The sequence below is a fragment of the Thermobia domestica genome, chromosome 17 (assembly GCF_964235325.1).
Source record: "Thermobia domestica chromosome 17, izTheDome1.hap1.1, whole genome shotgun sequence".
Classification (NCBI taxonomy): Eukaryota; Metazoa; Arthropoda; class Insecta; order Zygentoma; family Lepismatidae; genus Thermobia; species Thermobia domestica.
This window is the reverse complement of record NC_137470.1, coordinates 165050410-165063604: the sequence shown is the minus strand read 5'-3', so window position 1 is coordinate 165063604 and position 13195 is coordinate 165050410. Positions and strand designations below refer to the sequence as shown.

At 37.4% G+C, this 13195-nt stretch overlaps 1 protein-coding gene across 8 annotated transcripts in view; it reads left to right on the top strand.

Moving 5' to 3' along the window:
* LOC145674466 (clavesin-2-like) overlaps positions 1-13195 on the top strand; it is a 396132-nt gene that overhangs the window by 84037 nt on the left and 298900 nt on the right. For 5 of the 8 annotated variants that reach the window (XM_081744561.1, XM_081744555.1, XM_081744556.1 and 2 more), the window contains one exon: positions 845-1007. The exons of 2 other annotated variants lie outside the window; for them this stretch is intronic. The gene's annotated coding sequence lies outside the window, so the exon portion shown is untranslated. Of the gene's footprint in view, positions 1-844; positions 1053-13195 lie in introns of all 8 variants that reach the window. One more of the 8 variants, XM_081744560.1, reaches the window with a different exon arrangement.

Here is a 13195-nt window from a genome sequence, read left to right as displayed (position 1 = left end):
CTTCGTATACAAAATTCTGAGGTATTATGTTTTAATGTAGTTTAAAAAAAAGAAAAAGACCTCTAGAAATAACACAAAAGGGAAAATTTGGCAAGAACAGATCTGCCACCCTCACTGACTTTCCTTCGACCAGCCATAAATAAGTCCCCATACTGAGTTTGGTGACATCTTACACCACCCGCGGTGTGTCGGCATCGGACAGCAACTGTATACCAGTAGAGCGGACGTACTATACACGCCTCCGCTCTCTACGCTTCTCACTTCTTAGTGAGTCATGAAACAGATCCCTCATACAAGCATACATAGCAAAAATAAACATTGAACATTAAAATAATTTTTAGAGAATATTGAAAGACTATAAGGATGCAAGATATTACCATATACTAACATAAAACAAATAATATGCGAATGAAGTAATTGATTTGTACCTTGCCCTCCTCTGCTTCTGCCTGAATCAGTTAGATAGACCTCATGCTTTTTAGTGACCACCTAGCACAGGTTGGTTCGTGTTTTATGCTTTGTACCTTCTGTTATATGTCCACACGATTAATTTATTCTCAGCCCTCCTAAACTCAATCTTCATCCATTAATGGAACTCCTTAAAGATTTTTCTCTATTGTGGTACGGAAGGGGATCGGACATTAATTGCATAAAATGTAAGCTTTTTTCACGATTTTCTAATAATGTAGAGATGGATTACATTGGGTTAGATAGTTAGGGATTACTTGTATAAAATGTAAAAAAAAAAAAATCTCGATTTGTACTATTGCAATTTAGGTATCCATACTTAGAGTTATAAACTCTGAAATTAGACAAATAAGCCCTTATAAATTATTTATTACAGGGAGTCATATTCATTGATGCAGATTCACGTCTGGAGGGATTCACCATTATATAACGACAGTACAGAAAGCACACATCAACCTGAACTAGGTAGCCACTAAAAAGCACAAATGCTATCTAACCGATTCGAGGCAGGGCGAAGCTGGCGAGGGTCCGTAGGAAAGGTGAGGGACTGTGAGTATGTGAATAAGCAAGGGTAGTGGAAACAGGTAAGTTCAGGTTATTAACGGTGACAATTCTAGTTTTATGCTTTCATGTGTAATTCTAACATTCATATCTCAGGGCATTTACAGCTCCGACACAGTCCTTAAGAAACTGTTAATTTCACTTTTCTTCGTCACTTCCAGGAAAATTATGCTTTAAAAGACACAATAGGTTAGATTTAAATTATGTTTGTTCATAGGAATGAAATGAAAACTTCTTAAATTATTACCTTTCTCCTGTAAATTTTACGTACTTCTAGCCCCCTTCTGGAACACTCAATCGTAAATGTTTAAACAAAATGGTTTATGTAGTACCATGTTGGAATTGCTTTTATATTATAAATCTATACGCGCTAGTGAGCAGGTGCCAGTGAAATAAGAATTCTGAATGTATATGTAGACTATTTTAATATGCGATTTAATTATTATCCGTCGCACCTGGATTCTATATCTATACGGTAGCGGTTATCAATATTTAATAGTTGGTGACCAGAAGACGAACTTTAGTCCAACATCAAGATAATTTCAAATATGCTATTTCTTTCAATAATTTTTAATACTATTATTATTATTGCATTAGAGGTCATATTTCCTTCACTACTTAAGCTCCTCTGTGACAAACCGGTTAGCGTACGCTCCTTTGGCGTGGGAGATCCGGTTTCGATTTCCGGCGGAAGCATATGTGGTTTGGAATCCATGTTAATCAGTAGGTCCTGTCTCATATAGCTTCGCTGCTGAAAGGGATGTTAAACTCAAAATCAACTCAACTGAACTCCTTCACTACTTATATTTGGACCTTAATGGGATGCCGCGGCTCAGTGGTAAAGCGTTCTCCTCTGGTGTTTGATGTCCCTGGGTCGATCCCAGCTCGCGGCAAATGACCAAACACCGTGTGCGTGGATTTTCTCGGGGTTCTCTCGTTTCCTCCCACTTTCTTCATTCCACCATTTCATTCATTTCTCATCATCACCGTCTCCTCTAGTCCAGCCGGGATGTAAAACTTAAAGATTTATTTTTTTCGGACGTTAGTTTAGGTTGGAATTGAGTTTATGGTTGTGGTATGATATTCACTGTACTTCCTCCCACGTCCATATTAGCAATCAGCACAGAAAGGAAAGAATATGGCTTTTGTGGTTAGCAAGAATGAGCATTTAATTTGTTAAACTTAAGTTTCTATTTTGAAATAAATCGTTTCCGTAGGTGGTAAAACTTCCTCATGTAGGTGCTAAAACTTCCTTCCTCATATCCACCAACAGCAACGGGGAAAATTTTATAGTAACTCAACAACCTCCGAATTTGTCTGAAGAATTAATTTTCTGTGTGTGTGCGTGTATGTGTATGTCACGAAACCATCAGAAAAAGCACAAACTTTTGATATTGTAAATATTCTCAAACAGGAAGAGAACACGGTCAACACATGATCCCAGCGAGTAATGAACTGGAACTTTTGAAGGATCAGGGCTGTTGTTTCTTTGTGGGCAAGAATGTGATTCAGGACATTCAGAAGAAGTTTCTTCGGGAAACAGATGTTTGATTCGCAATATTGATTTCATTACTGATGGACTCTCAAACCTTATGATGGGAATGTGCCAAACAAGTTAAATTCTTTAACTGTAGGAGCATAGGTTTTAGTTACTTAACTACAGAAACCATATACGAAGTGCCTGATCTATAACCATCAAGACACTTTTACAAACTTAACTTCACATTGTGCTGGCATTAGTTTTCTCCAATTCATACGTCTTGCACTACATATGCTTCATTCCTTAACCTGTGAGAGGGAATGTGAAAACGCTCAAAACATGTCTGTTCATTTGTGACTGTAGTTTTATCTAGTTTGACTCCAGCATCAATGTACGACACTCCGAATAATTCTTTGTGGCGTTTCGGAACAATACAATATTTTCTTAAAGTACTGTCATCGTGTGAATTTTTCGAGAAATTACTTAAAGATTGAGTGGGCACACAAATCAGTATTACATTCTTGTAAATTGCGATTTCGAAAAGCTCGCCATTTAAAAGCAATTCATAATACATATTGCCGTTTTTTCTTGAATGTTTTAGAATGTAGCAGTGAACAGGAGAGAAGAGGGCATGAGGAAGATTAAGAGGATAAAAGGTGCTGGAAAATAATCTCTATTCCCATTCTGATGCAACATTTGGTACAATGCGTACTGGCTAATAAAGCTCCAACTGACCAAAGCAGTATGTATATATATATTTTAAGAGTATATATACTGCTTTGGTCAGTTGGAGTTTTATTAGCTATCTTGAATTTTCAAAGCTGCAATGAATAATTTACAAATGGGTAGTTGTGAGAACTCTTTCTTGCTCTTAAAAGTAAAAGGTACGCACCTAAAAATCCTAATACCAGTGGTAATATTAATATTTTGCTTGCGTTAGCTTAATTTTGCTGTGCAGCAGAAGACTGGGATATGACGAGCACGAATATATAGGGTAATAAAATCATTCACCCCATGATGGCACTATAAAAGATGTTGAAATGATCACCGTATACTTCAGACATGGCCACTCTTCTGATCGTGTTCCAGAGCAGGCTCTGGAACGTTGCAGGCAGTTCTTTGAATGATGCTGTAGTTTTCAAGTATGCGGATGGAGTGTGTGAGCTGCTGACTTCAGATGTTCCCAGATAAGGGAAAGTCTGGTGGAGTGAGGTCGGGACATCGGGCTGGCTACAGTGGCTTGATGCGCCCTGGAGTCACTGATTCCAAACATTCCATTGCCACATGAGCGATATGGGAGGTTGCACTAGTATTGAAAGCATATATTTTCCTCATCAGTCATAATACCAAAAAGCTACCTCACCAGCTGAAGATAACGTTCACTGTTGTTTGGTTGGATTGGATTATAGCATCCTTTTTTAACAATGAGACTATATTTGGCGCAGACCTGCAGTCTTATGTGGAATCTGAATCACATTACCACACCACTGGAAATCGAACCCGTTTTCCCACGCGTACACTAACCATGGGGGAACTCAACGTTCACTGTTGATCATCGTATGGAAGAAGAGATGAAAAATTCTCTTTCAACCGACCTGGCACTACTGTGATGTTTTTGGCGTGCAAGATAGACTCATTGCAATACATGTGCATTATCAATACACTGCTAACGCGAATTTTGTGAATTCATGTACTCGTGAAAGTAAAGCTTTCCAACAAAGTAGAGGAAGGTTAGATTAGGCTAGGTTATTTTGGGTTAGATAGCTTAACTTAAACATCAATTGTATAAAATGTAAAAATCTCACGATTTGTCCATACCATACAATACCTAAATTCGTGAATTAGGACCTTTGGAGATGGACAGCTAGTGCCCCTATAGATTGATTCTTACGGCGAGTTATACTTATGAGTTCAGATTCACTTTAGGATGGCTTCATCATTATATGACATACCCGATGCGGACATATATTGTAAAAACGACAATACAGAAAACACGAACCAACTTGAACTTAGGTAGCCACTAAAAATCACAAATGCTATCTTCGAAGTAAAACCAAGCCTCATCTGACCAATACCAGTCATCCTAGTTTTCCTCTTCAAGCATTACATGTTCCGGGAACCACTTGTCACATACAGAGGAAGAAAGAAAAACAAAAGTACGATATCTTTGCGCTCTGAGTTGTGCGATTTTTTGATCACTGTAGGTGCTTTTGGGAAAGAAGGTTACTTCAAAATTCAAACAATGTTAGCACACTTGTACGTTTGCCAGAGGCATTCACACGAGGGATTTGTTCCATAAGACAGTTGGAAGTGTGGGACCGAAGTGAATAGGGTAACCATAAACAACAGAGGATTTAGGATCGAAAGGCATAGCAGCAGGCGCTCTTTGAAATGGCTCGCAAGTTTTAGTACGGACTGTTTATATTACTGTGAATTATCTTATCAAATACCATCTATGCCGGTAAGGGATATATTCGTCCTGCAGTGCTTCTTTAATAAAGGATTGCATGGAAGTGACCCTTAGCATAGTTTCAATTGGTAGACATCGTGGTGGTCCACACTTCAAGAAATAAACAATCGTGTATTAATTGTTACGGCAAATTTTTATGAATAAGCATAAAAAATTTTAAAATGTTAAATTATTTCCATAATATTTGTTACGTCGCCCAAACAACACGCATACAGTATTCCGTAATTACCTTTTTTGTCATTTTGTCTCAGCAGGTCTCGCGAAAAGAATGGTATTGCCTTTTACGAGTTGAACGCTGCGAAAAGAGGAAGGAATATTTCCGTAATGTACAGAGATGCAACTAAAACTCGTAATTGCAATTACTTTAGAGTAATATTTTTAAAATCCTCGAGAAGATATAAGAAAATATTTTGTTCTATATAGTGGCTGTCGACTATAGATAGCGCAAAATAGAAACATTTAACCACATCATATTTCCCATTATACAAGAAGGTAATTCAAATTACAAGTTTCGTAACACCTCTATAACCTAAATATTAACAAAATATCTCTTCCTCTAATTTAGAATTTAGATCCAAAAAGACAATACCTGACTTGCCAAAAATGTATAAAGACAAAATCAAAGTAATACATGAATAAATAATTGCACTTTTTCTTTTGTTTGTTGATGCTTATTGTCCCTCTTAGCGGATGGTATTCTCCCTCTTGTATTGTCCCTCTTAGCGGTATCTCCCAAATTCATCGACGGCTCCGGAGCTGGCACTGAGACTTATAGTGAGCCGTTGTAAACGACTTCATTTATGCATATACCCACCATCACTGACGCGTCTACTTCCTACGGATGCAGCCACAGCCTTCTATATGTTCCTAGCCACGAAGTGAAAATGGCAACGCCGCATTATCTGTCATAGATAGTCCGATGGTCGTGCCTAGTGGTTGTAGGGGATGCAGTAAACACGAAAAAGCAAGAATACTACCATACTTATTACACCATGCGTGATATGCGTGTCCTACGACTATTATACTTTAAAGCGTATATTTTGCAAACGAAAAGGTGCATGAGCTGTATGAAAATTACAGTTAATTCTGGACAATACGTACGTGTTTCATAAGAATATTTACTATGCTCGATGAAGTTTTACTATGCGCATTCATAGATTGTAAAATGTACAGGAAAATTTGGGCAAGTCTTTAATTTGCACATTTGATGTCGAGAACATAACCCAATCAACTCCTGTGGGACTTCTAACCCCTTCCTTCTATCACTGGCGCAAATCCCGGGGGGATGAGGGGACATGCCCTTCCAATCTTGTAACTGAAGGAGACTGTCTCCCCCCCCCAATAATCCTATTTGAAATGTGTTTTTGGGGAGAAATTTGATTATTGTCCGATTGCCACAAAGGAAAGTGAGATGAAATTGATATCCCTCAGAATAAACCTCAAATCTCCAGGATAGTGGCGGATCCAGGATATGATCAAAGAAGGGGCTAAACCATAGTTTGCCGCTTTATCAAGTGTAAAGCAGGACTGAAACCCATTTTATCCAGTGTATACCTGAGCATCAAGGGGAAACTGTAGCCCCCTTTGGATCTATATATAGATAGAAACGGTCTACCCCCCCCCCAATGTTGAAGATAGATTTGCGTCCCTGTTTACTACTACTACTGCTACTTATATTATGGATCCGTATAGTAAAACTGCACGCTAGGCTCTTATTGAATGATTTTTAAGATCACAAAGAAATGCTCATTTTTTTTTTCATTCATTAAAATCCTGTCAATGCAGAAACAGGATATAAAGGGGGAGGCTACAGGGACCGGGCCCCAGGGTTTGCCCAAGTGGGCCCAGCTCGAGAAAACCCAGCGGGTTTTTTCGGGTTGGACCCACCTGAAAAAAACCCACCTGGGTTTTTGAGCTTTTTGTTAGTATATTATTAGTATAACTAAGGTGATCGATCACATTGAAAGTTATTTTTATCAGATTTTGAGCTTTCACTTTAAGATAGACAACAACATTCAACATAAGACCTTTATGAAGTTCTGAATAAACTGAATGAATGAATTAAAAAAAAAAAAAAACTTCCCTTAGCTTGAGATAATTATAGAACAAATTAATGTGTGGATTATGCTTATAGCCTATTTGAAGTAAAATAAGCAATTTTATATTTTAGAAAAGTACTTTCCGTGAATAGTGTGCTTGCTAACTCGGCGCCGCCGATAGACGTTATCCCTCATACGTTGACGGGTTTAAGGTCATAGGTACCGGTACTAACAGTAAATATGTAAATACAAAAGTATTCAGTAACAAAAGTATTCAGTAAAATTTGGTTTTCCAACAACAACAGTCATTTGTTGCTACCCTTCAGATAAGCATTCTGTAGAGTCAACACCAGCAATAGCGTAAAAATTCTCTTGAAAATTAAGAAGCTTAATGCTCGGAGCTACCAAGACTACGTAACGCTTACTATTTCAAGTGCTGAATTCAAACTTCAGTATTAATGGAAGTTTCGATGTACAGTAAAGCAAGCTGCATTTTCAGGGAAAACCTGTCGTGAAAGAAGTGTTCGGGAAATTCCCGCAATTGAATGCGCAAAGCATCGTAATTGAATACTTCAACAATAAAACTATTTATTTTACTCTGGAAGATATTTCATTTATTACATTTTGAAACATTTACTTTATAACATGTGAATTATAGGCCTATCTTTGTTAATTGTTTTAAATTAATTTTCGGAAAAGAATAAGGTTGGTTTTTCATTGGCCTGGCCGGAAATATTGCTGTTATTTTGATTAAAGCCGGTGACCACTGCTAACTTCTTACCAGCCCATTTATGACCGTTTTTTTCAAACTTTTATCTAGTTCAAAGTATAGATTTAAAAAATAACTTTCATTCTGTAAATCCAAAGCTCACCTTTCACCATCTATCAGCGATTAATATATTTTGTTCATTTGCTTACATAATTTTGAAGAGATGACAGGGACTATATCACGTAAAATTTGAAATTTATTTGTAAGGAACTTTATACATTTATTGAGAGTAAAACTTAAAGCAATTTCCTGTAGTTGAAGTGTGTTTCAAGAATTAATTTCATTTTACAAATCCAAAAATGTCACATAAAGATTAATTTATTCATTTGTTTCGATAATTTTAAAGAAGTGGTGATAAATACAAATAAATGATCAATGCCGATTTCAGTTTCTCATTTATAGTAAGGATGGCCAATTCTGGAATTCGGAAAAAATTCTGAATTCCGGAATTTTCCGAAATCAGGAAAGTGAAATTTCCGGAATCCCGAAAATTTTGGCCATTCCTACTTTATAGCATTAGGCTTATTAGTGAATGTATTAAGGATATGCAGAATACAGGTACTAATGCACTTTTGTTCACGATAGTATTTTCCTTCCCATGGGGGGAGGGGGTCCGAACAGAGATATATCACACTTAGAACTATATCATAGGGAATTTTGAGGGGGTGCCGGTTTTTCTACTTTCCATAGTTGCCAACACTAGAAAAGAACCGTCTTGCAACAAGTGCTCAGAAAATTCCCGTAATTGAACGCACAAAGCATTGAAAATGAACTTCAGCAATAAAACCATTTATTTTACGTTGAAAAATATTTATTTCATATAAGACATTTTGATGAATTATGTCTTTGTTTCAAATTAATATAGCTATTTGGTATTCATATTTGGCGAACGTCACTGAGGCTCCTGGGATGATCTACATTTGTTCGTTTGTCTGCCTGTACTACACAGTGTTCAACTTTCGGTCTTTTAAATTTTCAGGATACAAACTGGAGAGACTAAATTTTCTGCATAGATTTTGGCGGCATACCAACGTAAAATTACAAAATGGCTCTTTTAAAAAATAGCGGATATCCACGCTACAAAGGGCAGTTTTCAGTGTTTCAGGTTGAAATTTTCAGAGTAGAAGCACGAAAGACTAAATTAGCTGTATATATTTTGGCGGCATAAAACTTCAAAATGGCGGCCATTATTCAAAATAGCGTGTATCCATGCTACAGGGTGCAATTTTCGGACTTTTTAAGTTCAAATTTTGAGGGTGAAGCACGAGACATTCTAAATTTGCTGTATAGATTTTTCAGCTATCCAATAAAAAAATTCAAAATGGCGGCCATTTTTTCAAAACAGCATTGAATAGAAAAATGTTGCAAGTTGTGACAATGACAATCTTGAAATGTAAATCACATTTTAACATTTTTACCCCAAAGACTTTGAAATATTTCGAAAGAAAACAATTAAACCCGAAAATAACCGAAAAAACCCACATGGACCCAGGTGGGTTGGGTTTTTTTTCAAAAATACCCGGGTTTTTCAAACCCTGCCGGGCCCACCTAAAATTTTCACGGTAGGCTTGCAATATACTATAATTATAATATGGCTAGATGGGACCTCCCTAACTTCTACCGGGTCCTACCTACACTTTTGGGCTGGTTACGAGTTTGAGGATGTATATCAGTAGAGGAGGGGGTGCAAATGTGAAAACCCAGTTTGAATTTAATTTGTAAAAAAGCAGTGAATCGTTAATTTAACCTGGAAAATTGTCTCAAAATATCTTAGAATGTTAGAAAAATGGGACCATAATTTGCAAGTCCAAAAACTATGTATGTAAAAAATAAAAAAAAATATTTGGCACATGTACTAGCATATTTCGGTTTTTTAAAAACTGAGGGTAATGTGGAAACACCCTAAAATTACAATAAATCAATGTGTATACACATAAAGTTGTTTGATCATAGTATGTTTTTAATCATAATATGTTTTAATCTGTAGATGAAACAAAGACAACAAAAGATTTTAAATGATTACAAAGTTAAAAAGCTGATAGTTACAAAGTAAACAAATTTCGATACAAGGTTTTGTTGTCAACAGACAAAGACGTTATGTAGGTTAAGTCTTATTTGCAGATATCACAGATATAAATGTCAGTTTCCACACCGGCACACTCAAAGTGATTCCATTTCTTACATAATTGACATTGAATCCATAGTTCACTGTAACCGGTCCTGAGTTCAAGTCGCTGTTCGGGCGTCCATTTATTTGTAACCATCTGGTATTCGTCCTCAGTTCGTGGTCCATGTTCGGGCAGCTATTTATTTGTAACCGCCTGTAGTTCTGTTCGCTGTCCTCGGCTCGTGGTATTACCAATAAGTATACTCCTGATACTTTAACTTACCTGGACAGGACGACGAAGACCTCTCCAAGAAAGGTTACAAACTGTTTCCCAAAAAGCTCGTCGGTCTCAATTATGAGATGAGCATTAGGCGCCGAGAGGTTCGGGTGTCTCGTCTCGAAAACCTCACGGACGATCAGACGGTCATCCAGACCATAACGCACACAAACATCACTCATACAAACAACGAAAACACACTGAATTAAATGACACTATACTTATTTATTAGAACACTATTTTGAAAAAAAAATAACGAAGAGAAATGAATACAACACTGGACACTAATAAATTTTGCCGCTGAAATTACGCTTTGCCCTTTTCGGGAAATATAGCCCTTTATATATATATATGATTATAATTCAGATATCACTATAAATTCTTCGCTCACACCATTAACACACTTGGGGGATTAGCACTGGGGAAAAGTTGTCTGGATCGTCCCACGATGAATCCAGTTGTTACGCTGAACAGTCCTGCAGCGTAAAGGTGAATCTTCGAAAAAAAGATCTGCCCAGTGGGATACTGATATTGGTGGGCGCGTATATAACTTTTTAAACGCACAAGGTCTGAGGACCTGGGATTTCACTGATTGGGGCTAGCCGTAAGAAATCGTCCTTCACCGGCTAAATAGCTTGTGCCCCTTAACACAACTTATGTTTGAAGTTCAACGCGAGATGCGTGGTTGCATCTTCCAGACCTGGAGTCAAACTCCCTGAGCTTCCAAGCTCAAGCTACGGGTTGCAATGGTCAACGGAATAGTGTTGGCAGTTCATTTCAAAAATTACTCAGTTACTCACCTGTATGCACATACAAACAGAATACGGAAAACAATTTGTGTTAATTTTAGTCAACTGCCCATAATGCACTAGACACTGCGATAACTTTGGCGTGAGAAAGTACAGATAACGGGCTGGAATACAACGCAGTTGGTGCCACTTCGGCTACTGGGACATCTGGTCAGCCCGTATTTCTCTAATCTATTGTAATGTTTCCATAAACGATTAAAGAAAGCACTTAATTCAGTTCCAAATAACTGCAGAATATATACTGTGCATATAATAAGTCAGGGAGAAACACTGAAATGGTTAGTCACTAACCGAAATGTTCTCAGCAAAAGCAACGTTTTAAATATATATATGAAAAAACGATGAAAGACTTCTTTGTCCAATTGTGTGGGAAAGAAGCAATTCCCACCAAAGAAAGAACTTATATGCGTTGCAGAATAAAGTATAAATCGAAAATAATAATCACTGTCTTCACGAAATATACAGGGCGTCCACAAAAAATCCTTCTATAACCTGGTAGCGGTTATATCACCACGCATATCTTTCGAAAATAGATTCCCATAAAACATGCACAGGGCGTCTTTTTCGGTGGGCTCTTCTACTCCAACTGGAAGATAGACTGCATTTTTTTTTTTTTTTTTTTAATTGGAGGAGGAACTTTGGGCATTTTTCTAGTTTTCTTACCGGCTGCAGGTGGCTTCTGTTTAGGTTAAGTCGTACTCTTAGATAATGATTCCTCGAGCTGTTTTCTCTACTGAGACGATGTGAAAACAGCGCAAGAACTCGGCTTACGGCCTCTATTCGAAGGCTTCCTCTTCAAAGGGGGTATTTTCATGATTTCACATGGTGACACACAAACTTTTGAACATGTGCTCAGAACGCTGGGATCCTGTGAAGAGGTGCTCGGTACACTGGGATCCTCTGAAGAGGTACTCGGTACGCTAGAACCCTGTAAGAAAAATCGTGGAGACAATTATTTGCCTTTTTTCCGCCTCTTTGTTAGTTTCCACTTTGCTTTACACCAAAGCCATACCCCTCACTTAGGCCATGAATAAAACGTATCTAACATATACTTGTATGATTCAAATGTGTGTTATCTTCAATAAATTATTCACTAATAATAAAACAATGCAATGGACTTTAGGGTGAGGGAAATGTGGAAACGTTTCCACATTTCCCTCATCCACATGTTTTCAAGTTACCAGCACTGTAGTCAAATTGGATTGTACGAGTTAAGTTAAAAACACGTTTGCTTGTGATTGATTGAAAGCCACCAATACCTTCCCAATAACCTCCTTTCACAATACTCTAATATATATTACACTACTTCTATGATACTTTAGACTTAATAATACTACACACTTACCGCCAAAAACTTCTCGAAAATGTGTAAACAACAATCGACGCACCACCATTAACTACACTGGCCGACTGCTTCATAGCGTTGTGCCGTGCCGAATGGGGATGAGGGTGATTGTTTACGACAATTGCTGCTAGGGTAAAGCTCTCTGCAATCAACATACGTTACGTTTCCACATTACCCTCATGTTTCCACATTTGCACCCTCTCCTCTACTTAGCAAGCATGCAGATAACTGGTTCATCATATGTGTAATATTAAGAATTCTAAAGTACAAAATTCGATGTGTTACAAAATTGCATTCCTCAGATGTTTACTTTATCTACTCCAATCTTGAGCTAGTTACTGAACAGTATTATACGCTCTATAGAACTAGTTTTAAAAAATAATTATCCTTGTCACTTCCATAAGTGCAAGCATATAGCGAGAAAACATGTTACGGAAAGCACGTCGTAATAATTTGTAAAATACGCACTCAAGTTAATTCAGAGACGTACATAATAGAAAAATGAAATGAAATATTTGAGTTTTACGTCCCACAATTATGCCGGCTAGGCTAAAGGAGACGATGATGAGAAAGAAGTGAAGTGGTAGAATGAAGAAAGCGGGAGAACCCCGAGGAAACCCACGCACACGATGTTCGTCCACCACATACCGGATATAATGGCACGCAGAGGAATAATAGTCGCGTCACACCGAAATGGCAGTTCATAGCTTTTGTTTTCTTTCACAGTTTATAAAATAAGCTACAGTGGGTTGGGTTAGGTTCGGTTATTTTTTTAATATAATTTTCATATTTGACAATCAGCTACTGCCAATCCTCCTCGCGGCGGAAACTCATATAGTTCATTTCTTTTTTCTTTCTTATTCCAATGTT